The sequence below is a fragment of the Chlorocebus sabaeus genome, chromosome 13, assembly GCF_047675955.1.
Source record: "Chlorocebus sabaeus isolate Y175 chromosome 13, mChlSab1.0.hap1, whole genome shotgun sequence".
NCBI lineage: Eukaryota > Metazoa > Chordata > Mammalia > Primates > Cercopithecidae > Chlorocebus > Chlorocebus sabaeus.
Window position 1 is genome coordinate 35592296 of NC_132916.1, and position 24221 is coordinate 35616516.

The 24221-nt window shown below is 38.5% G+C and overlaps 1 protein-coding gene and 1 pseudogene across 7 annotated transcripts in view; one reads left to right on the forward strand and one right to left on the reverse strand.

Moving 5' to 3' along the window:
• Window positions 1–24221, reverse strand: part of REV3L (REV3 like, DNA directed polymerase zeta catalytic subunit) — a 190881-nt gene that overhangs the window by 116540 nt on the left and 50120 nt on the right. The gene's annotated exons all lie outside the window — the stretch shown is intronic.
• Window positions 59–21907, forward strand: LOC103240992 (bromodomain-containing protein 7-like; annotated as a pseudogene).

Genomic DNA, 24221 nt, shown 5'->3' on the forward strand with positions numbered 1-24221 from the left:
TTTTATATTTGGTGGTATGGAACAAGGGGAGACAAAATGAGAGGGGAAAAAAGCCAACATGCACACTTCTCAGAAACCAGTGTATCAGTCAAGGTGCCGAAAGGGTAAATAGTGCTGACTTGCCAACAGACAATCCAGCATAGCCATAATAAAGAGTAATATGAGTGAGAACCCACAAAAGAAATGCCACAGAAACAATAATGTGTCCATGACAAGGTTAAGTAACAACAATGGCAACAAAAAGCAGATGCACCATTGCTCTCACGAATCTGGTAGGGCTGTATGGAAGTGGTTACTGTCCTCAGAGCATTGTCCCTAGTTCCCCTTGGGTATGTGCCATTTGTGTAATTCAAAAAGAGGGAACAGCAGTGATGGAAGAACACATCCATTTTTCTCATGCTGTCACCCAGTCTCACTGTGGTACTCCTACCAACACAAGCCTCAGGCTTCTTCCCCACCCCTTATCCCTCCTCACTCTGCTTCACTAGGCCTTTTCTTTTGGTAGGAAAGTAAATATTTGATCACTATTTCCCATTTATGATTTAGAATGATTTATATAAAATATATAGAAAATAGTTCTACATTGTGTTGATATCTTAATGTTTACATTTCTTATAAAGAATAACATTAGCTTCTCTTATTTTTAAGGTACACTTATGACAGAAAAATAAATCTGGAACAGTTATTACATAAAGCATAGCAAAATTGGAAAGATCAGTCACATAATGAAACAAGATTTGATTCTCCCAACTGTAATATTCTGATGTGAACTACCAACTGTCATGCTTTTGAAAAATTACAAACTTGTGTTGCTGTTATACCAATTTCAGTTTCTAGTTTGGCTATTTCATTTCTAAATACAACATGGTATTAATCCCTAAATTCTATAGTTTTTCAATTCTTCAAATAGAGAACATTCAAACTATACTGATGAGTCTTAAGAAAATAGATTTAATCAATTTACTGATGACTTACTTGACTGCTTTTTAAATATCTCAAGAATAAATGTTATAACCATTACCCTTCCGGACAAAAACCACAATTTGACTAAGAGTAACTGGTATGCTAAACTACAGGTTGAGGGAGGTGGGAAGACAGTGAAGTATTTTCTCTTAAGTTGACAAATTCAAGACCAGTGATTACAGAATTACTAGTGCAATGCCATATTTTACAAGCAATACTGTAAATTCCTAAGGTATTTGTTTATAGTCAATATATCTTAATAATGGAATTTTGGATAAATTTTACAAGAAACAATTACAAAACTGGACTGTACTAATAGTTTATGGGCAGAGTGTTCACAAAGTGTCTTAAAAATAATTTTATATCCAGTTTTCACATTGCCTGTGAAGTAGAGGCCAGAGGAATTGACTTTCTATTTATAGGCTTCAGAATTACAACAATTTTGGGATGTACGACTTAGGAAAAAGGAAGAAATTATTTACTCAGCAGGTACTAGGGTAAGTGCTTTACCTATGTATTTCTAAAACTTAGGATAATCTTGCAGTATTGATAGAGGTTAATGTTCCCAAAGTCACATAACTATTAAGCAATAGAATCCGGATCAACAAAACCTAAAACCAATACTCTTTCCATTAACCAAGCTGGTTCAATGTTTTAAAAAAGTCAATGTTGGCTTCCTTAATTCCTCAGTTTTTATTTCGTATTATAATTGCCTGTTTCCTTATCTGACTTTCCCATTTGATGGCAAACTCTCAGGGAGGTGATGAACACTATGTCCCCAGAACTCAACAAAAAACACATGGCATGTGCTTAACAAATATTTATTAAATGAATTAGAGAACCCACAACAAAACAGAATAACTGCTTAAGGAGAAGGGAATGATGTGAAAGCCTTTGAATATCTGAAGAAACACATGCATGAAAAAAGAGAGACTCTGATACAATTAATGTTAACTACCATCAGGGTTACAGGAGGACATGGGTGTGTGGGGTTGAGAAGGGTCCCCAGCTTATTGCACTTTCCTACCCTGAATGACCTGAAGTGCCATCCAAATCTGTAGTCACTCTTTCAACAAAGACACACCTCTCTCTCCAGTCCTCCTGCAGCTAGAGATGGCTCAGTGCCTTACTCATCAACCTTCCTCAGGAACAACCTCCTGAAGAACAGCCACAACACAAGAAATTCTTGGCATAGCACTAACAGCTCTAATACAGAATAAGAATGATATAAAGCGAAAATGAAAGAAACAGGATAAAATAAGAAACTCAAAAGTTAAATAAGGAAAGAGAAATGTGTAAAACTGAACACGAGAGTCAGTTGCTTTTTGGAAATAGTATGTCTTTTATTACCATAAAATTTGTAGTTCTGTAATAGCATTGCTTTATCTTGACCAGATACAGACCACTTCTATTTATTTCCCTCCACTAGCTCTACCTCACACAAATGTGTGGAGATACAGAACCGTAAAGTCTTTAGAGATAAACTAGTCTACTACAACTCTCGTTAGTAAGGATTAGGTTAAACCGTGAGAAAATGCCCCCAAATCAGTGGATTTAGCATTAAAATTAGTGGCTTTTCTCCTAAAAGAAGTCCAGAGATAGGTAGCTGGTACTAGAAACCCAGCTTTTCTCAACATCCAGTTAGTGGTCTAGTTAAGAACTTGTGACTTCAGTCCAGGCACTTTTTCACTATACTTCTAGAAGTTCTATATACAAGATGCTTTCAAGAATGTTTTTATAAAATTAGTGAAAGTTACGGTATTTTGAAACCTTCTACTAAATGATTTTGGATTCTTAAAGGATTCGGGACATTAGGTATTTCTAGGAAACACATAGATTGAAGGAAAGAAAATATCCCTACTCCCTCAACTCTATTAAGGAAAACTGATACATAAAAATTGTATATATATAGGGTATACAACACGACACTTTGGTATGTACACACCATGAATAAATCGAGCTAACATATCTATCGCCTCACATACTTATTATTTTGTGGTAAGAATACTTAAAATCTAATCTCTTAGCGATTTTCAAATATATAATACATTATTAACTATAGTCACCATGCAGTACAACTGATGTCCAGAACTTATTCATCATGTCTAACTGAAACTTCATACCCTTTAAGCAACAACTCCCCTTCACATCCTCTGAAGGTTCCCTCTTATTATCATGGCAAACTGAAGTGAGACAAGTCCAACAGAAATAAGATCGTCTTTGGGAGAATAAGCCCATGTACACAGGTTTCAAAAATTGAAGAGTTTGAATTTTCCAATTTGATTGATGTTCCCTAATTCAGAAACTACAAAAGTTATTTTAAAAAGCGCCATCAAAACTTGACACCACGGCAAAACTGTGGAGCCGGCTACTTCCCACTGTGTGTAAGTACATAACAAACTCTGCGGTGTTGGCTGCTTCCCATTGTGTGTAAGTACATAACAAAAGGCAGATGCCTCTTCAACAGGGAGTATGTGGGTGCTCTGAATTTCATCTTTCACAGAACCCAGAACTATTCTAAACATTAAGTCATCAGCTGGGCATGGTGGCTCACGCCTGTAATCCCAGCACTTTGGGGGGCTGAGGCGGGTGGATCACGAGGTCAGGAGGTCGAGACCATCCTGGCTAACACGGTGAAACCCCTCTCCACTAAAAATACAAAAAATTAGCCGGGTGTGGTGGTGGGTGCCTGTAGTCCCAGCTACTCGGGAGGCTGAGGCAGGAGAATGGCATGAACCCGGGAGGCGGAGGTTGCAGTGTGCTGAGATCCAGCCACTGCACTCCACCCTGGGCGACACAGCGAGACTCTGTTTCAAAAAAACAAAAAAACAAAACAAAACATTAAGTCCTCTATATCCCAACAATTCTTATGTCATTTTTCAACATTTTATTCTGCAATTTAGGTGTCTTGATTTGATCTCTAAATTGCCCATCTAAAATCTTGTTAGCCTATTTGTAGCAAAATTACTTGGGGTATTTTTGTAGATTCAGTTTCAAGAAACACAAAGACTAAATGTACCATTCCTCTAATTTGGGGGTCTGCAAACTTTTTCTGGAAGGTGACAGTAAGTATTTTAGGTTTTATGGGGTATGCTGTATCTGACACAATTACATAACTCTGCTTTTGTAGCCTGGAAGCAGCTGTAAGCAATACTTAAGTGAACAGGCATGACTGAGTTAAAATAAAACTTCATTTACAAAAATAGGCAACAAGAAGGATTTGGCCCATGGATAGCAGTTTGTCAATCTCTGCTCTAATTAATTAGACTTCTTTCTCTATCATCATCTGGAATAGAAAAGTTTTTTTTTTTTTAAGCTGATGGATAATTAAAGTCAAAATAGTGATAGCCTAAGAGTATCTTAGGAGAATAAGAAATATTTATTGTGTAATTTGCATATCCCATCTCCCAAATCTTAAATTCAATCTAAACAAGGTTTTAAACAAACCTCAACAGAGCTGTAAAACAGCAAAACTTGGCATGTGAGCAAGAAAATTTATGTTTATAAAAATTTGCATATTTTCTTATTCCTGGAACATCTCGAGTTTTATATCACTATCATTAACTCAGTCTGTTTCCTTCCAGTCTTCCTTTGCTTCTGTCTTTCTAAATTTTACTCCATCTTTCTTATCCCATCTCCACAAAACCACAAAACAAACTAATCAAACTCAGTCACAGAAAGTGTTAAATTACCTATTCTCATGGGAAAAAAAAAAAAGTCATAAGGATGTACTCTTAGCCTCAGAAATTAGGCTTTCAGAATTTATCCTAAGGAAAAACTTCAAAATGTACACAAAGATTCAGATACTAAGATGTGAGGCGAGTATGACTAACAATAGTGAAAAAAAATGAAGATAATCTAAATTTCCAAAAATAGGGAAATAAGTAAATTATGTTATATCTGTATAATAGCTCTGTGGCTCTGTAGCAAATGCTGCTTGCTGTCTGATTTTTGTAAATAAAGTTTTATTAGAATACACCACAGCCATTTAGAATGGTCTATGGCTACTTCTGCTATAGACAGAGTTGAGTAGTAGCAAAAGACACCCTACAACCCTCAAAACCTAAAATATGTGCTATCTGGTTCTTTATAGAAAAAGTTTGCTAACCTCAGCAACAGGAGATGTTTAAGTGTATTTCCTAGCATAAGAAAATGTTTATGATGTATTTATAGTCAGATGAAAATTAGTTATAAAATAACATAGTACAGGAGACCAGGTGATAGCCGATTGTTTTATATATATATTTATATTATAAATATATATCTATTTTGCCTTAAAGGCAAAACAAAGCATAATATGTAACAGTTTCCTTTCATTTTCTCCTTTTATTTGTAAATAATACTTACGAGTTTCACATTTATTTATGCCATTTTATTTCTTCAAATAAAATATATAGAACTTTATCTAGAATCATTGGCTTTAAATGATTAATCCCACATTACTAAGAGAAACTATATCCCTGAAATACCAGATGTTTCAAAAGTCTACTTTATTCATACATTTGTCTAATGTATCTTTGTATATATAGTGCTGGGTATAGTTGGTTCCTTTATTCATAAATGTAGTTATGATTTCTCTACTCAAGTAATTTGTGGAGACCCAATGTTCAGTGCTAAACCACAGGCTACCTATAAAACAGCCACTGACTTCATGGACTTTACAGTCTACTTGGAGAAAATAATGAATAAATAGGCAATTACAGTATGGTATGACAGGTGCTCAATAAGTACAAAATCCTATGGCTATATCCACAAGTATCTAACTCAGACTTGTGAGAATCTAGGAAGGCTTATCAGAGGAAGTGACTTTTGAGCTGATATCTGAACTATGAATCAGATTAAGCCAAGCAAATGAAGAAGAATGTTTTCAGTATGTACAGAAACCTGACAGCAAGAGAAACATGGCATCTGGGAATAGGAAAAGTGTAGGTGGGATGAAACAAGGAGTACAATGGAGAGAAAGAAAAGGAGTATGAGGTCAGGCGCAGTGGCTCAAGCCTGTAATCCCAGCACTTTGGGAGGTCGAGACGGGTGGATCACGAGGTCAGGAGATCAAGATCATCCTGGCTAACACAGTGAAATCCCGACTCTACTAAAAAAAAAAAAACACAAAAAATGAGCCAGGCGTGCTGGGGGGCACCTGTAGTTCCAGCTACTTGGGAGGCTGAGGCAGGAGAATGGTGTGAATCTGGGAGGCAGAGCTTGCAGTGAGCCAAGATCGTGCCACTGCACTCCAGCCTGGGTGACAGAGCGAGACTCCGGCTCAGAAAAAAAAAAAAAAAAAAAAAGAGTATGAGAGAGAGGAACTGTGTGTGTGTCTGTGTGTGTGTGTGTGTGTGTGTGTGTGTGTGTGCGCGCGCGCGCACGCGCACATGCATGTAATAATGACCTGTATGGATTCGCATTTTATAAAGTTCTCCGTGGACACATTGTGGGGACACTGGCAACAGAACTACAGAAAGGAAAATCTGTTTAGGAGGCTGCTGGAGGAATTCAGTCGAGATGTCAGTGGAGGTGGAGAAAAGGTCAAGGATATAGGGAGTTGAATCAAGAGGCTATGGTAACTGGAATTTGAGAGTAGGATAAGGCAGAAGAAATCAAAGATGACTCTTACATTTCTGACTTCGGCAACCGGATGGATGATCATGTCATTCAAAGAAAACTGTAAAAGAGGGGCGGGTTGACTTCTGTGTTGCATTTATAGAATTTTACATGTCTGTAGAATTTCCAAATGGATATTTAAATGAAACACATATAGATACGGAGCTTAAGAAAGAGATCTGGGCTAGAGAAGAAGATCGATTTGCCAATATGAGCAACAATTGGGTAAGATTTCTTAGGGAGAATGGATATACAAGAGAAGGGACCTAAGCAAGAATCCTGAGGAATACTGATATTTAAGAGAGGCACTGAGTATTTTGATTTATGTGAGATGTAAGAGACAGAGCCCTGAGTGGGCTACCAGGCAAGAAGGGGAGGCTAATAGTGAAATTTTGATAATATAAGCATATTAGCCATGGAACCAGTGTTCCAAGGATCCAGTAGAAACATAAGAGACAGGCAAGTAACGAGAGGTTGATCACAGATTGGTGGCAGGATGTAGATAAAAGTACATAGGACTGAAAAGAGGCATTTACAAAATTGCTGAGTAAGGATCTTTCAATATCTGTTCCTCCATAAAAGCAACAAGAACACTGGCAAAAACTGTCAAAAGCAACCGTTTCCCGAACTCTGGAAATTAAAGGTTTGTAACAATCCAAGAAGTATTTATTCAGGAACACCAGATGAATGCTAAAACAGCAAGCTTTGTGGCATTTAATTTGTTCTAATCTGATCCCTCCCTCTGCAGCTTCAAAACAGTCTTGAAAATGAAAGCCTTGCATCCACAGTAGCTGTAAAAACTAGCAGCCAGGCAGCCACTGGACAAGCCGGAACCCATTTGGAGCTCCTCCAAAGCCGTAGCTACCCTCAGAAAACTGCCACTGTTGGACTTGTCTGGCAGCTTGTTGAACACCACTCCATTCCTAGCACTTGCCTTTTTTTGATTTGACTAAGGGCTCACTCTACATGAAGAGCCCTATATGCTGCAGAGTCATTGTGGAAAACAATCAACAGCAATTATTTAACACTGTAGCTGCATGGAGGAATTTTACCAGTTGGGTCTAACAAGAGGTTGACCAAAAAATTCAAAAGTACAAACTGAGGAATGAAATGTCCACCAGGGGCTTGGAAAAACTCTGATACAGTCAAAGGAATTTAGAAGGCCATAAGCATATGTAAGGCTATGTACATGCCCGGGAAAAACCTCAGATGACTAATATTTTGCCTCTTGTTGATCTTGAGGCTCTGCCCCAACATACTCACAGAGCCCCTCAGCAAAAGCTGAGAAAAGAGGCATTTAAAGCAATTTCTGGACAACCATTAACTGACCACTATGCCAGCTGAGCAGAGACTTCAAAGAATAGAGACTATACAAAAATTAGCCCATGAAAATCACTAAAGAAATAAACCACAGCAACAACAAAAACAAACTGGGGTGGGGGGAGGGTAGGGAGGAATCTAAGTTCCAGAAACGATACATAATTTAAACTGTCTGGTTTTCAACAAAAATATAATTATAAAACATACAAACAGGAAAATATGGTGCCATACATATATATATATATATACACACACACACATACATATATATATATATATATATAAATAAAAGCAGACAACAGAAACTGTTCATGAAGAAGCCAAGGTGTTAGACTTACTGGACAAAGATTTCAAGCCAGCTATTATTAGTATTTCAAAAAACTAAACGAAACCATGTCAAGAGAGTTAAAGGAGAGTATGAGACCAACATCTTACCAAATAGAGAATACCAATGAAGAGATAGAAATTATAAAAAAGAACCAAATGGAAATTCCAGAGTTGAAAAGTTCAATAACTAAAATGAAAAATTTACAAGAGGGGTTGTGATACTATGATAAAAGAAGAAAAATATATTTGATCTTTGCCCCTGGTCCTGGTACACAGCTCCTAAAATGTTTGGACTCTTTTAAGTGTTAAATGTTTATCTGTGTACCAATGAGAAGACTGGTAGCTGGGGGCTCCTGGATAGCCTCAGATAGGGCAGAAGTGCAGGGAGCCTAGGGACTCCATTTGTGGCTGGTGTCTGAAGTGAGCAGTACTATCAGACAGAACCCTTACCCCGTAGGGTATGCATTAGTAGTAGCCAGTGTCAGAATTGAATAGAATTGTAGAGCACCCACAGTTGATGTCAGAGAACCAAGAATTTGTTACTGTAAAACTGATGCACAGGATGTCTTTTTCAAATTGGGTGGCCTCTAAGAAGGCTTTCAACGGAGTCTAGTAGAAATTTTGATGGATTTAAATCTCACTTTCTCCTTATAAAGTATTTTCTTTCTCCTTATAAACAATGAAGACATGTATAACGTCCTAACATCTCCCCTTTATGTAAGGGAACTAGAAGGGAATCAATTAACCTATTTATACCAGAGATTGCAATTTTTTGTGTGTGAAAAATCAAACTTTGGTGATGACCTTGAGCAGTAGCATATAAAGAACTCCCACAAGCTTAGCAGCCCAATAATGGAACACTAGGCATAAATGGGTTAAGGGTCAACCTCCAAACTGAACAACAGTAATTTTATGATTAATATAATTCTTTTAAGATTAATATGTCAGAAATCTGATGAAATGCTGTATCCAAAGTTCATAAGCAATTTAATATGCAATTATTGTTATAGAAAGTAAATCAGTAATTCTCTTGATTTTCAATGACTATGAAACTATATGGGTACTGCTCAAATGCACACACCATGGTATAACTTTTTCTAAAAAGCTCAGTCTTAAAAAAAAAAGCTTCTAATAGTAGTTTCAAGCACAAATCTCCAAGAAAATGTGCACCTTTCAGACTAAATGTCATAAAAGTAACTAGTATTATTAATCTTAGTGAAAAATAAAATTCTGGCTTGTAAGACAAATACTTTTTAGTTTCAGATAATTTAGCCAGAATGGTCACACACACATTAATTTTTGTGGTATTTTAACTGAAACATAAATAAACCAAAGTCTCAAAAAAATTTTTGATTATGACATGAAAATTCATCTCAGACAATTTAAAGCAACATTAAAAGTTAAGATAAACTTACTGTCTGGTCAAATTTGTATATAAATATCTAAATCCTCCTTCAAATGCAAATAAATAAAATACTATGGGTAATTAACATTATATGCAAGTCTAGTAAATTATTCAACCATATTTTATGGTAGCTGAATACTGAAGGACCTTAAGCTTTTACCTGTCTAAAAGAAAGTTGAAAAGACAAAGCACAGAATAAAAAAAAAATTGTGAATCGTATATTTGATAAGGGACTTGTATCTAGAACAAACAACTCTTACAACTCAATAATAAAAAGACAATACAATTCAAAAATGGACAGATACTTCTGGTTCTAAAACGGTGGTATAGAAGTAAGCTGGCTTCACTCACCGCCACAGAAAACCAAAACCACATATACAGTGCTGACATTATCATGAGCAATATCCCAGAACTCAAATATGAGAAGGAGACAGTTCCCAAGACCACAAAGAAGTGAAAAAACTCTAAGTAAAAGAAAGCAAATTAGACTTTCATAATCACAGTGCCCCTCCCCTCAATCGGTCCAGCACCAAGCATGCAGAAAACTTTCCCAACTCAGAGTTGCTAAATTGGAAAAAGTATAACTGAGGTGGACAACTGGCTTCTCCACCATCTTGAGTTTGCTGGCAACAGACCTGTCCCTGTCCTAATAATCGGGAGCAGTGGAAATACCTAAGGGAGAAATATCCCTGAAAACAGCCAGAAATAAAGAGAGAAGGTGGGAGGTGGGACTACCATCCCTAGTCCTGGAAACTCTGCTTTGTAACTCAGCCAAAAGAGATGCCAGGTTGGAGTGGGTGTTCAGCAGTACCACACTGTAAGAGGTTCATTTCACAGGTTCATTGGACATGAATCTCTACCCAGCCTTCACACACTACCAGGATATCCCCTTTGGGACCTCCCTCATTCAGGATGGGCAGCATTCTGATTGTTTACTAGAACGTATGCAAACTTGGGCTTAAGGCACTACCTAGTGCTGAAAAGGAGGCAGCAACCTAGCAGATTTAAGAATAAAAAAAAAAAGAAAATTAACAGGTAAACTTCAAAGAATCTCTAAGCAAGCATATTCAATAAAAACCAAAACACGCCAGACAGAGAAGACTAGAATAAATAACTAATCCTTGAATGTAAAGACACAGATGTATATCCACAACAAACAACCGAAAACAGGGAACCATGACTACAAACAGACAAAGCAAGGAACCAGTGACTGACCCTAACAAGATGGTGACATGAGCTTTCTGACCAAGAATTCAAAATACCAGGTATAAGGAAATTCAATAACCTACAAGACAACGCAGAAGAATAATTAAGAAATTTATTAGAGAAATTTAGCAAGGAGATCGAAATAATACAAAAAAAAATCAAACAGAAATCAAAACTGAGAAACACATTTGGTGAACAGAAAAATTCATTAGATGCTCTCAACAGCACGATGGAAACTCAATAACCTACAAGACAACACAGAAAAGTAATACAGAAATTTACTAGAGAAATTTAACAAGGAGAGTGAAATAATACAAAGAAAACAAACAGAAATTGAAACTGAGAAATATATTTGGTGAACTAAAAAATTCATTAGAGTCTCTCAATCACAGGATATATGAAACAAAAAAAAGTCAGTGAGCTCAAAGACAGGCTATTTCAAAATACATGAGGAGAAAAAAGAAAAAAACAATGAAAAGGAATGAAGGTTGCCTTTAATACATAGAAAATTACCTCCTAAGAGAAAATCAAAGAAATTTATTGGTATTTAAGAGCAAGTGCTCTTGTTAAGTAAGGGCAAGGGGTAAAAAGCTTATTTCAAGAAATAACAGAAAAAAATCCCAAAATTTGAGAAAAAGATAAATATCCAGGTACAGGAATAAAGGTGAGACAACACCAAATAGATCTGATGCAAATAAGACCACTCACAAGTTATATAATAATCAAACACTCAAAGGTCAAGGACAAAGAAAGCAGCAAGAGAAAAGAAGTAAATGATGTATACAAGTGCTCTAACTTGTCTGGCAACAGACATCTTAACAGAAACTATAAAGGTCAGGAGAGTGGAATGCCATCTTCAACATGCTTTAAAAAAATGCCATCTAAGAATAAAGTATTGAGCAATGCTATCTTTCAAATATAAAAAAGACGGTTTTTGTTTTGTCTTTTCATTTTTTAAAACTTCTTTTGTAGTGATGGGATCACGCTATGTTGACCAGGGTGGTTTTGAACTCCTGGGCTCAAGCAATCCTCCCATCTGTGCCTCCCAAAGTGCTGGGATTATAGGTGTGAGCCATTGTGCCCAGCCAAATATATAGTCTTTCCCAGACAAACTTAAGCTAAGAGAATTCACCACTACCAGAACCATCTTACAAAAAATGCTTATGGGAGTTCTTCCAACAGACAGAAAAAAACACTAACTTACAAAAAGAAAGCTTGTAAAGCTATAAAAACCACTGGTAAAATTAAGTACACAAACAAACCAGAATACTCTATTACTGTAATTTGTGGTGTGCAATCCATTTGTAACTCTGGTTGGTATGAAGTCCAAAAGACAAATCTACCAAAGACAATAATACTTACAGCAACCTTAAGAGAGAGGCAATTTAAAAATACAAAAATTAACACAACATAGTGTCAAAATGTAGGGGAGGGTGGTGGAGTTATAGTAAAGAGGGTTTCTCAGCTTCTGGAGCGGGGCTTCCCGGGCCCTGCTCCCGCCCTGGGCCCGGACTGGAAGTGGCAGGCCTGGGCCTGGCGCGCTGGCAGGCACTGGGGCTCCGTCGGACGCGGGCAAGAGGCACAAGCAGCACAAGTCGGACAAACACCTCTATGAGGAGTATGTAGAGAAGCCCTTGAAGCTGGTCCTCAAAGTAGGAGGGAACGAAGCCACCGAACTCTCCACGAGCAGCTCAGGGCACGCCGCCAGCCTCTTCGAAGACAAAAACGATCATGACAAACACAAGGACGGAAAGCAGAAAAAGAGAAAGAAAGGAGAGAAGCAGGTTCCAGGGGAAGAAAAGAGGAGAAAATATAAGAGTTAAGGAAGATAAAAAGAAGCGAGATTGAGACCGGGTGGAGAACAAGGCGGAAAAAGACCTCCAGTGTCACGCCCCTGTGAGATTAGACATGCCCCATGAGAAGCCTCTCACAAGCACTTTAGCCAAAAAAGAACAGACACCCCTTCAAGAAGCTTTGAATCAACTGGAAAGACAATTGCAGAGAAAAGATCCAAGTGCTTTCTTTTCATTTCCTGTGACCGATTTTACTGCTCCTCGTTACTTCATGATCATTAAATGCCCAATGGATTTTAAATGAAAGAAAGAAAAGATCAAGAACAATGACTACGGAATAGAAGCAAGATGGCCGAATAGGAACAGTTCCAGTCTCCAGCTCCCAGCGCCAGTGACACAGAAGACGGGTGATTTCTGCATTTTCAACTGAAGCACCGGGTTCATCTCACTAGGGAGTGCCGGACAATCAGTGCTGGTCAGCTGCTGCAGTCCGACCAGCGAGAGCTGAAGCAGGGGGAGGCATTGCCTCACCTAGGAAGCGCAAGGGGGAAGGGAATCCCTTTTCCTAGCCAGGGGGACTGAGACACACAACACCTGGAAAATCGGGTAATTCCCACCCCAGTACTGTGCTTTACCAAGGGTCTTAGCAAATGGCACACCAGGAGATTATATCCCACACCTGGCCGGGAGGGTCCCACACCCGGGGAGCCTCCCTCCTTGCTAGCACAGCAGTCTGCGATCTATTGGCAAGGCAGCAGCGAGGCTGGAGGAGGGGCGCCCGCCATTGCTGAGGCTTAAGTAGGTAAACAAAGCCACTGGGAAGCTCGAACCGGGTGGAGCCCACAGCAGCTCAAGGAAGCCTGCCTGTCTCTGTAGACTCCACCTCTGGGGACAGGGCACAGCTAAACAACAACAAAAAAAGCAGCAGAAACCTCTGCAGACGCAAACGATCCTGTCTGACAGCTTTGAAGAGAGCAGTGGATCTCCCAACATGGAGGCTGAGATCTGAGAACGGACAGACTGCCTGCTGCTCAAGTGGGTCCCTGACCCCTGAGTAGCCTAACTGGGAGACATCCCCAACTAGAGGCAGACCGACACCCCACACCTCACACGGCGGGGTACACCCCTGAGACGAAGACTCCAAAGCATGAATCAGACAGGTACACTCGCTGTTCAGCAATATTCTATCTTCTGGAACCTCTGCTGCTGACACCCATGCAAACAGGGTCTGGAATGGACCTCAAGCAATCTCCAACAGACCTACAGCTGAGGGTCCTGACTGTTAGAAGGAAAACTAACAAACAGGAAGGACACTCACACCAAAACCCCATCAGTACATCACCATCATCAAAGAACAAAGGCAGATAAAACCACAAAGATGGGGAAAAAGCAGGGCAGAAAAGCTGGAAATTCAAAAAATAAGAGCGCATCTCCCCCTCCAAAGGAACACAGCTCATTGTCAGCAACGGATCAAAGCTGGATGGAGAATGACACTGACGAGCTGAGAGAAGGCGGCTTCAGTCCATCAAACTTCTCAGAGCTAAAGAAGGAATTACATACCCAGCGCAAAGAAACTAAAAATCTTGAAAAAAGAATGGAAGAATGGATAACTAGAATAATCAATGCAGAGAAGGCCATAAACAAACTGACAGAGATAAAAACCATGACACGAGAAATACATGACAAATGCACAAGCTTCAGTAACCGACTTGAGCAACTGGAAGAAAGAGTATCAGCGATTGAGGATCAAATGAATAAAATGAAGCGAGAAGAGAAGTCTAAAGAAAAAAGAGGAAAAAGAAATGAACAAAGCCTTCAAGAAGTATGGGATTATGTGAAAAGACCAAATCTATGTCTGATTAGGGTGCCTGAAAGTGAGGGGGAAAATGGAACCAAGTTGGAAAACACTCTGCAGGATATCATCCAGGAGAACTTCCCCAAACTAGTAAGGCAGGCCAACATTCAAATTCAGGAAATACAGAGAACGCCACAAAGATACTCCTCGAGAAGAACAACTCCAAGACACATAATTGTCAGATTCACCAAAGTTGAAATGAAGGAAAAACTGTTAAGGGCAGCCAGAGAGAAAGGTCGGGTTACCCACAAAGGGAAGCCCATCAGAATAACAGCAGATCTCTCAGCAGAAACTCTCCAAGTTAGAAGAGAGTGGGGGCCAATATTCAACATTCTTAAAGAAAAGAATTTTCAACCCAGAATTTCATATCCAGCCAAACTAAGTTTCATCAGTGAAGGAGAAATAAAATCCTTTACAGATAAGCAAATGCTTAGAGATTTTGTCACCACCAGGCCTGCCTTACAAGAGATCCTGAAGGAAGCACTAAATATGGAAAGGAACAACCGGTACCAGCCATTGCAAAAACGTGCCAAAATGTAAAGACCATCGATGCTAGGAAGAAACTGCATCAACTAACGAGCAAAATAACCAGTTAATATCATAATGACAGGATCAAGTTCACACATAACAATATTAACCTTAAATGTAAATGAACTAAATGGTCCAATTAAAAGACACAGACTGGCAAACTGGATAAAGAGTCAAGACCCATCAGTTTGCTGTATTCAGGAGACCCATCTCACATGCAGAGACACACATAGGCTCACAACAAAGGGATGGAGGAAGATCTACCAAGCAAATGGAGAACAAAAAAAAGCAGGGGTTGCAATCCTAGTCTCTGATAAAACAGACTTTAAACCATCAAAGATCAAAAGAGACAAAGAAGGCCATTACATAATGGTAACGGGATCAATTCAACCGGAAGAGCTAACTATCCTAAATATATATGCACCCAATACAGGAGCACCCAGATTCATAAATCAAGTCCTTAGAGACTTACAAAGAGACTTAGACTCCCATACAATAATAATGGGAGACTTCAACACCCCACTGTCAACATTAGACAGATCCAGACAGAAAGTTAACAAGGATATCCAGGAATTGAACTCAGCTCTGCACCAAGAGGACCTAATAGACATCTACAGAACTCTCCATCCCAAATCAACATAATGTACATTCTTCTCAGCACCACATTGCACTTATTCCAAAATTGACCACATAATTGGAAGTAAAGCACTCCTCAGCAAATGTACAAGAACAGAAATTATAACAAACTGTCTCTCAGACCACAGTGCAATCAAACTAGAACTCAGGACTAAGAAACTCAATCAAAACCACTCAATTACATGGAAACTGAACAACCTGCTCCTGAATGACTACTGGGTACAAAATGAAATGGAGGCACAAATAAAGATGTTCTTTGAAACCAATGAGAACAAAGATACAACATACCAGAATCTCTGGGACACATTTAAAGCAGTGTGTAGAGGGAAATTTATAGCACTAAATGCCTACAAGAGAAAGCTGGAAAGATCTAAAATTGACACTCTAACATCATAATTAAAAGAACTAGAGAAGCAAGAGCAAACACATTCAAAAGCTAGCAGAAGGCAAGAAATAACTAAGATCAGAGGAGAATTGAAGGAGATAGAGACACAAAAAACGCTCCAAAAAAATCAATGAATCCAGGAGTTGGTTTTTCTAAAAGATCAACAAAATTGATAGACCGCTAGCAAGACTAATGAAGAAAAGAGAGAAGAATCAAATAGATGCAATAAAAAATGATAAAGGGGATATCACCACCGACCCCACAGAAATACAAACTACCATCAGAGAATACTATAAACAGTTCTCTATGCAAATAAACTAGAAAATCTAGAAGAAATGGATAATTTCCTGGACACTTACACTCTCCCAAGACTAAACCAGGAAGAAGTTGAATCCCTGAATAGACCAATAGCAGGCTCTGAAATTGAGGCAATAATTAATAGCCTACCAACCAAAAAAAGTCCAGGACCAGAAGGATATACAGCTGAATTCTACTAGAGGTACAAGGAGGAGCTGGTACCATTCCCTCTGAAACTATTCCAATCAATAGAAAAAGAGGGAATCCTCCCTAACTCATTTTATGAGGCCAACATCATCCTGATACCAAAGCCTGGCAGAGACACAACAAAAAAAGAGAATTTTAGACCAATATCCCTGATGAACATCGATGCAAAAATCCTCAATAAAATACTGGCAAACCAAATCCAGCAGCACATCAAAAAGCTTATCCACCATGATCAAGTGGGCTTCATCCCTGGGATGCAAGGCTGGTTCAACATATGCAAATCAATAAACGTAATCCAGCATATAAACAGAACCATAGACAAAAACCACATGATTATCTCAATAGATGCAGAAAAGGCCTTTGACAAAATTCAACAGCCCTTCATGCTAAAAACTCTCAATAAATTCGGTATTGGTGGAACGTATCTCAAAATAATAAGAGCTATTTATGACAAACCCACAGCCAATATCATACTGAATGGGCAAAAACTGGAACCATTCCCTTTGAAAACTGGCACAAGACAGGGATACCCTCTCTCACCTCCTATTCAACATAGTGTTGGAAGTTCTGGCTAGGGCAATCAGGCAAGAGAAAGAAATCAAGGGGATTCAGTTAGGAAAAGAAGAAGTCAAATTGTCCCTGTTTGCAGATGACATGATTGTATATTTAGAAAACCCCATCATCTCAGCCCAAAATTTCCTTTAGCTGATAAGCAACTTCAGCAAAGTCTCAGGATACAAAATTAATGTGCAAAAATCATAAGCATTCTTATACACCAGTAACAGACAGAGAGCCAAATCATGAATGAACTTCCATTCACAACTGCTTCAAAGAGAATAAAATACCTAGGAATCCAACTTACAAGGGATGTAAAGGACCTCTTCAAGGAGAACTACAAACCACTGCTCAGTGAAATAAAAGAGGACACAAACAAATGGAAGAACATACCATGCTCATGGACAAGAAGAATCAATATCATGAAAATGGTCATACTGCCCAAGGTAATTTATAGATTCAATGCCATCCCCATCAAGCTACCAATGAGCTTCTTCACAGAATTGGAAAAAACTGCTTTAAAGTTCATATGGAACCAAAAAGGAGCCAGCATTGCCAAGACAATCCTAAGTCAAAAGAACAAAACTGGAGGCATCACGCTACCTGACTTCAAACTATACTACAAGGCTACAGTAACCAAAACAGCATGGTACTGGTACCAAAACAGAGATATAGACCGATGGAACGGAACAGAGTCCTCAGAAATAACACCACACATCTACAGCCATCTGATCTTTGACAAACCTGAGAAAAACAAGAAATGGGGAAAGGATTCCCTATTTAATAAATGGTGCTGGGAAAATTGGCTAGCCAGAAGTAGAAAGCTGAAACTGGATCCTTTCCTTACTCTTTATAAGAAAATTAATTCAAGATGGATTAGAGACTTAAATGTTAGACCATAAAAACCCTAGAAGAAAACCTAGGCAATACCACTCAGGACATAGGCATGGGCAAGGACTTCATGTCTAAAACACCAAAAGCAACGGCAACAAAAGCCAAAATTGACAAATGGGATCTAATTAAACTAAAGAGCTTCTGCACAGCATAAGAAACTACCATCAGAGTGAACAGGCAACCTACAGAATGGGAGAAAATTTTTGCAATCTACTCATCTGACAGAGGGCTAATATCCAGAACCTACAAAGAACTCAAACAAATTTACAAGAAAAAAGCAAACAACCCCATCAAAAAGTGGGCAAGGGATATGAACAGACATTTCTCAAAAGAAGACATGCAATACAGCCAACAGACACATGAAAAAATGCTCGTCATCACTGGCCATCAGAGAAATGCAAATCAAAACCACAATGAGATACCATCTCACACCAGTTAGAATGGCAATCATTAAAAAGTCAGGAAACAACAGGTGCTGGAGAGGTTGTGGAGAAATAGGAACAGTTTTACACTGTTGGTGGGACTGTAAACTAGTTCAACCATTATGGAAAACCGTATGGCGATTCCTCAAGGATCTAGAACTAGAAGTACCATATGACCCAGCCATCCCATTACTGGGTATGTATCCAAAGGATTATAAATCATGCTGCTATAAAGACACATGCACACGTATGTTCATTGCGGCACTATTCACAATAGCAAAGACTTGGAATCAACCCAAATGTCCATCAGTGACAGACTGGATTAAGAAAATGTGGCACATATACACCATGGAATAGTATGCAGCCATAAAAAAGGATGAGTTTGTGTCCTTTGTAGGGACATGGATGCAGCTGGAAACCATCGTTCTCAGCAAACTATCGCAAGAACAGAAAACCAAACACCGCAAGTTCTCACTCATAGGTGGCAAATGAACAATGAGATCACTTGGACTCGGGAAGGGGAACATCACACACCGGGGCCTATTATGGGGGGGAGCGGGGGAGAGATTGCACTGGGAGTTATACCTGATGTAAAGCACAAGTTGATGGGTGCTGACAAGTTGATGGGTGCAGCACACCAACATGGCACAAGTATACATATGTAACAAATCTGCACGTTATGCACATGTACCCTAGAACTTTAATAATAATAAAAAAAAGAACAATGACTACCAGTCCATAGAAGAACTAAAGGATAACTTCAAACTAATGTGTACTAATGCCATGATTTACAATAAGCCAGAGACCACTTATTATAAAGATGCAAAGAAGCTGTTGCACTCAGGGATGAAAATTCTTAGCCAAGAAAGAATTCAGAGCCTGAAGCAGAGCATAGACTTCATGGCTGACTTGCAGAAAACTCGAAAGCAGAAATAACAGACACCTCACAGAGTGGGGAGGACAGAGGCTGCTAGCCAAGAGAGGACTCTGGAGATGCCGAAATACACGCTTTCAAGGGTCCCAGCAAAGAAAATAAAAAGAAAGGCAAAGATATGCTTGAAGATAAGTTTAAAAGCAATAATTTAGACAGAGAGTAGGAGCAGCTTGACTGCATCGTGAAGGAATCTGGAGGAAAGCTGACCAGGCGGCTTGTGAAGTCAGTGCGAATTTGAAAGAAGAAAACCAGACAGAACAACGATGTTGGGACTTCTCCATCGTGTGGATCCCACTGTAGGAGAGCCAGGCTTACTGCTCTGTGAGACTGGGAATGACAACTGGAAGGCTTCAGTATGGAGTGAATACTCTGCAGGGGTTCAAAGAGGATAAAAGGAACAAAGTCACTCCAGTGTTGTATTTGAATTATGGGTCCTACAGTTCTTATGCACCGCATTATGACTCCACATATGCAAGTATCAGCAAGGATGATTCTAATTTAATCTATTCAACCTATGGGGAAGACCCTGATCTTCCAAGCGATTTCAGCATCCATGAGTTTTTGGCCACGTGCCAAGATTATCGGTATGTCATCGCAGATAGTTTACTGGATGTTTTAACAAAAGGAGGGCATTCCAGGACCCTGCAAGAGATGTAGATGTCATTGCCTGAAGGTGGAAGGCCATACTAGGACACTTGACACAGCAGAAGAAATGGGGATTAAAGAAGTAGAGCCAACAGTGTGTTTGGACTCCAATACTCAAGACAGGCTCATAGCGCTGAAAGCAGTAACAAACTTTGGCATTCCAGTTGAAGTTTTTGACTCTGAAGAAGCTGAAATATTCCAGAATAAACTTGATGAGACCACCAGATTGCTCATGGAGCTAGCTCCAGGAAGCCCAGAATGAATGTTTCAACACCAGACCCCCTCCCAACATGATCTGTCTCTTGGGTCCCTCATACAGAGAAATGCATCTCACTGAACAAGTGACCAATAATCTTAAAGAACTTGCACAGCAAGTAACTCCACAGGTGATATCGTAAGCACGTATGGAGTTTGAAAAGCAATGGGGATTTCCATTCCTTCCCCCGTCATGGCAAACAACTTTGTGGATTTGACAGAAGATACTGAAGAACTTAAAAAGACGAACGTGGCCTGGTGGAAGTTGAGGCCACCTGGTATTTGATTATATATTGTGTACATACTTTTTCATTCTTAACTTAGAAATGCTTTTTAGAATATACTAAATATTTGTAAACTGTGTTTTTAATTAAACTTTGCAACAGTGAATTTGAATGTTCCAGAGGTTGGACTTGTATTAGTTAATAAAGCTGGACCTGAGGTAGGAAAAAAAAAAAAGAGGGTTATTAAAAAAAAATTTTATTCTTTGTTTTGTAATCTAAGATGTTTTTATAAGTCTCATGGTTACCACAATGCAAAAACCTATAATAGATTCACTAAAACTAAAAAGCAATGAATTAAAACATACTACCAGAGAAAATCTCCTAACCACAAAGGAAAACAGTAAGAAAAGAAAAAAGGAAGAAAGGAGTTCTAAAACAACAGAAAACAAGCAATGAAATGACAGTAGTAAGTTTACTTGGCAACAATAACACTGAATGCAAATGGACTCAATTCCCTAATTACAAGGCAGAATGAATTAAGTGTCTAAACAGATGAAGCAAGAGTTAAACTATATGCTGCCTATAAGAAACTTTCCTCACCTATAAAGCCACACACAGACTGAAAGTGAAAGGGTGGGAAAAGATTCTCCATGCAACTGGAAACCAAAAAGCAGGAGTAGCTATATTTGTATCAGATAAAATAGACTATCGAGACTGTAAAAAGAAAGAGGGTCACTATGTAGTGATAAAAGGGTCAATTCAGCAAGAGGATATAACAATTATAAATTCTATGCATGCAACACCAGAGCATCTGAGTGCATAAAGCAAATATTAATACATTTAAAAGGAAAGACAGACTGCAATACAGTAATAATAGGGGACTTCAACACCCCATTTTCAGTAATGGACAGAGCATCCAGACAAAAAAAAACAACAAAGAAACACTGGAGTTAAGCTATACAGTACACAAACAGGCCTAATCAACATTTATGGAACATTTTACCCATGCTGCAGAAAACACATTATTTTCATCAGCACATGGAACATTCTCCGAAACAGATCATATCTGAGACAAAAAACAAGTCTCAGCAAATTCAAAAAAGTAGAAATCATACCAAGTATCTTATCTGGCCGCAATGGAATAAAACTAGAAATCAGTAACAAAAGGAAGCTTGAAAAATACACCAACACATGAAAATTAAACATGCTCCTGGATGACAAATGGGTCAATAAAGAAATTAAGAAGGAAATTTAAAAATTTCTTGAAACCAATGGAAATGAAAACACAACATACCCAAACCTATGGGATACAGCAAAAGTGGTACTAAGAAGGAAGTTAATAACAATAAACACCTATGTCAAAAAGTAGAAAGACTTCAAATAAACAACCTAATGATATACCTGAAAGAACTACAAAAAGAACAAAACAAACCCAAAATTAGTGGAAGGAAATAAATAGTACAGATCAAATCAGAAATAAATGAAATTGAGACTAAAAACCAATACAGAACATCAACAAAACGAAAGGTTGGTTTTTTTAAAAAAAGATAAACAAAATTAACTAACAAACCTTTAGCTAGGCTAGAAATAAGAGGGAAGATCCAAACAAATAAAACCAGAAACAAAAGAGGAGATAAAACAGCTGAGACCACAGAAATGCAAAGAGACTATTATGAAGAAGATAATACGTGACAGACTATTATGAAGAACTATACACCAACAAACTGGAAAACCTAGAATAAATGGATACTTTCCTGGACACAGCCTACCAAGATTGAACCAAGAAGAAAGAGAAACCTTAATACACCAATAATGAGTAAGGAGACTGAAGCCATAATAGTCTCCCATCAAAGAAGAGCCCAGGACCTAATGGCTTCATTCCTAAATTCCATCAAACATATAAAGAACTAATACCAATTCTACTCAAACTCTGCAAACAAAATTGAAGCAGAAGGAATACTTTAAAATTCATTCTATGAGACGAGCATTACCCTGATACCAAAACCAGACAAGGACACAACCAAAAAAGAAGACTATAGGCCAACATCCCTGATGAACACAGATGCAAAAATCCTCAACAAAATTCTAGCAAACCAAATTCAACACCACATTAGAAAGATCATTCACCATGATCAAGTGGAATTCATCCCAGGGATGCAGACTGTTCAACATAAGCAAATCAGTGAACATGATATATCATATTAACAGAATCATGAACAAAAAAGCCTATTACTTTTTCAACAGGTACTGGAAAAGCATTAAATAAAAATCAACATCACTTCATGAAAAAACCCTCAACAAAGGAACATCCCTCGAAATAATAAGGAATATATATTACAAACCCACAGCTAACACTGTACTCAATGGGGAAATATTAAAAGCCTTTCCTCTAAGATCTGGAGCAAGACCAGGATGCCCACTTTCACTACTTTTATTCAACGTAATACTGGAAGTCCTGTCCAGAGCAATGAGGCAAGAGAGAGAAATAAAGAGCATCCAAATTGGAAAGGAAGAAGTCAAATTAGCCTTGCTTGCAGATGACATGGTCTTATAGTTAGAAAAGCCTCAGGAACTCAACCAAAAAAACTGTTAAAAATGATTAATGGGCCGGGCACAGTGGCTCACGTCTGTAATTCCAGCACTTTGGGAGGCCGAGGTGGGCGGATCACGAGGTCAGGAGATTGAGACCATCCCCCCATCTCTACTAAAAATACAAAAAAAAACCAAAAACAAAAAAACAATTAGCCGGGCATGCTGGTGGGCGCCTGTAGTCCCAGCTAATCAGGAGGCTGAGGCAGGAAAATGGTGTGAACCCGGGAAGCAGAGCTTGCAGTGAGCCAAGATCGTGCCACTGCACTCTAGCCTGGGCAATAGAGCAAGACTCTGTCTCAAAAAACCAAAACAAAACAAAACAAAAAAAGATTAATGAATTCAGTAAAGTTGTAGGATGCAAAATCAACATACAAAAATCAGTAACATTTATATATGCCAACAGCAAACAATCTGGAAAAAAAAAAAAAAAAAACAACAAGAAGGCAACCCCACTTACAATAACTACAAAGAATAGAAAATATCTAAGAATCAATCTAACCAAACAGGTAAAATATCTTGCTAGAAAAATGATAAAACACTGATGAAAGAAATTAAAGAGGACACAGAAAAATGAAAAGATATTCCATGTTCATAGATCAGAAGAACCAATATTGTTAAAGTAACAATTCTGACTGATAAGGTAATTCACACCTGTATCCCAGCACTTTGGGAGGCTGAGACGGAAGGATCACTTGAGCCCAGGAGTTCAAGATAAGCCTGGGCAACATGGTGAAACTCTGTCTCTACAAAAAATACAAAAATTGGCTGGACATGTTAGCACACGCCTGTAGTCCCAGCTATTGGGGAGGCTGAGAGGTGGAAGGATTGCCTGAGACCAGAAGTCAAGGCTGCAGTGAACTGTAATTGCACCACTGTACTCCAGCCTGTAAGACACAGCAAGACCTTGTCTCAAAACAAAACAGAACAAAACAATTCTACCCAAAGCAATTTACAAAGTCAATGGAATCCCTATCAACGTATAAACGACATTCTTCACAGAAATAGAAAAAACAATCCTAAAATATATACGGAACCATAAAAGACCCTGAAAAACCAAATCAATCTTGAGCAAAAAGAAAGCTGGAGGCATCACACTACCTAACTTCAGAATATACTACAAAGCTATAGAAACCAAATCAGCGTGCTATTGGCATAAAAACAGACATACAGACCAATG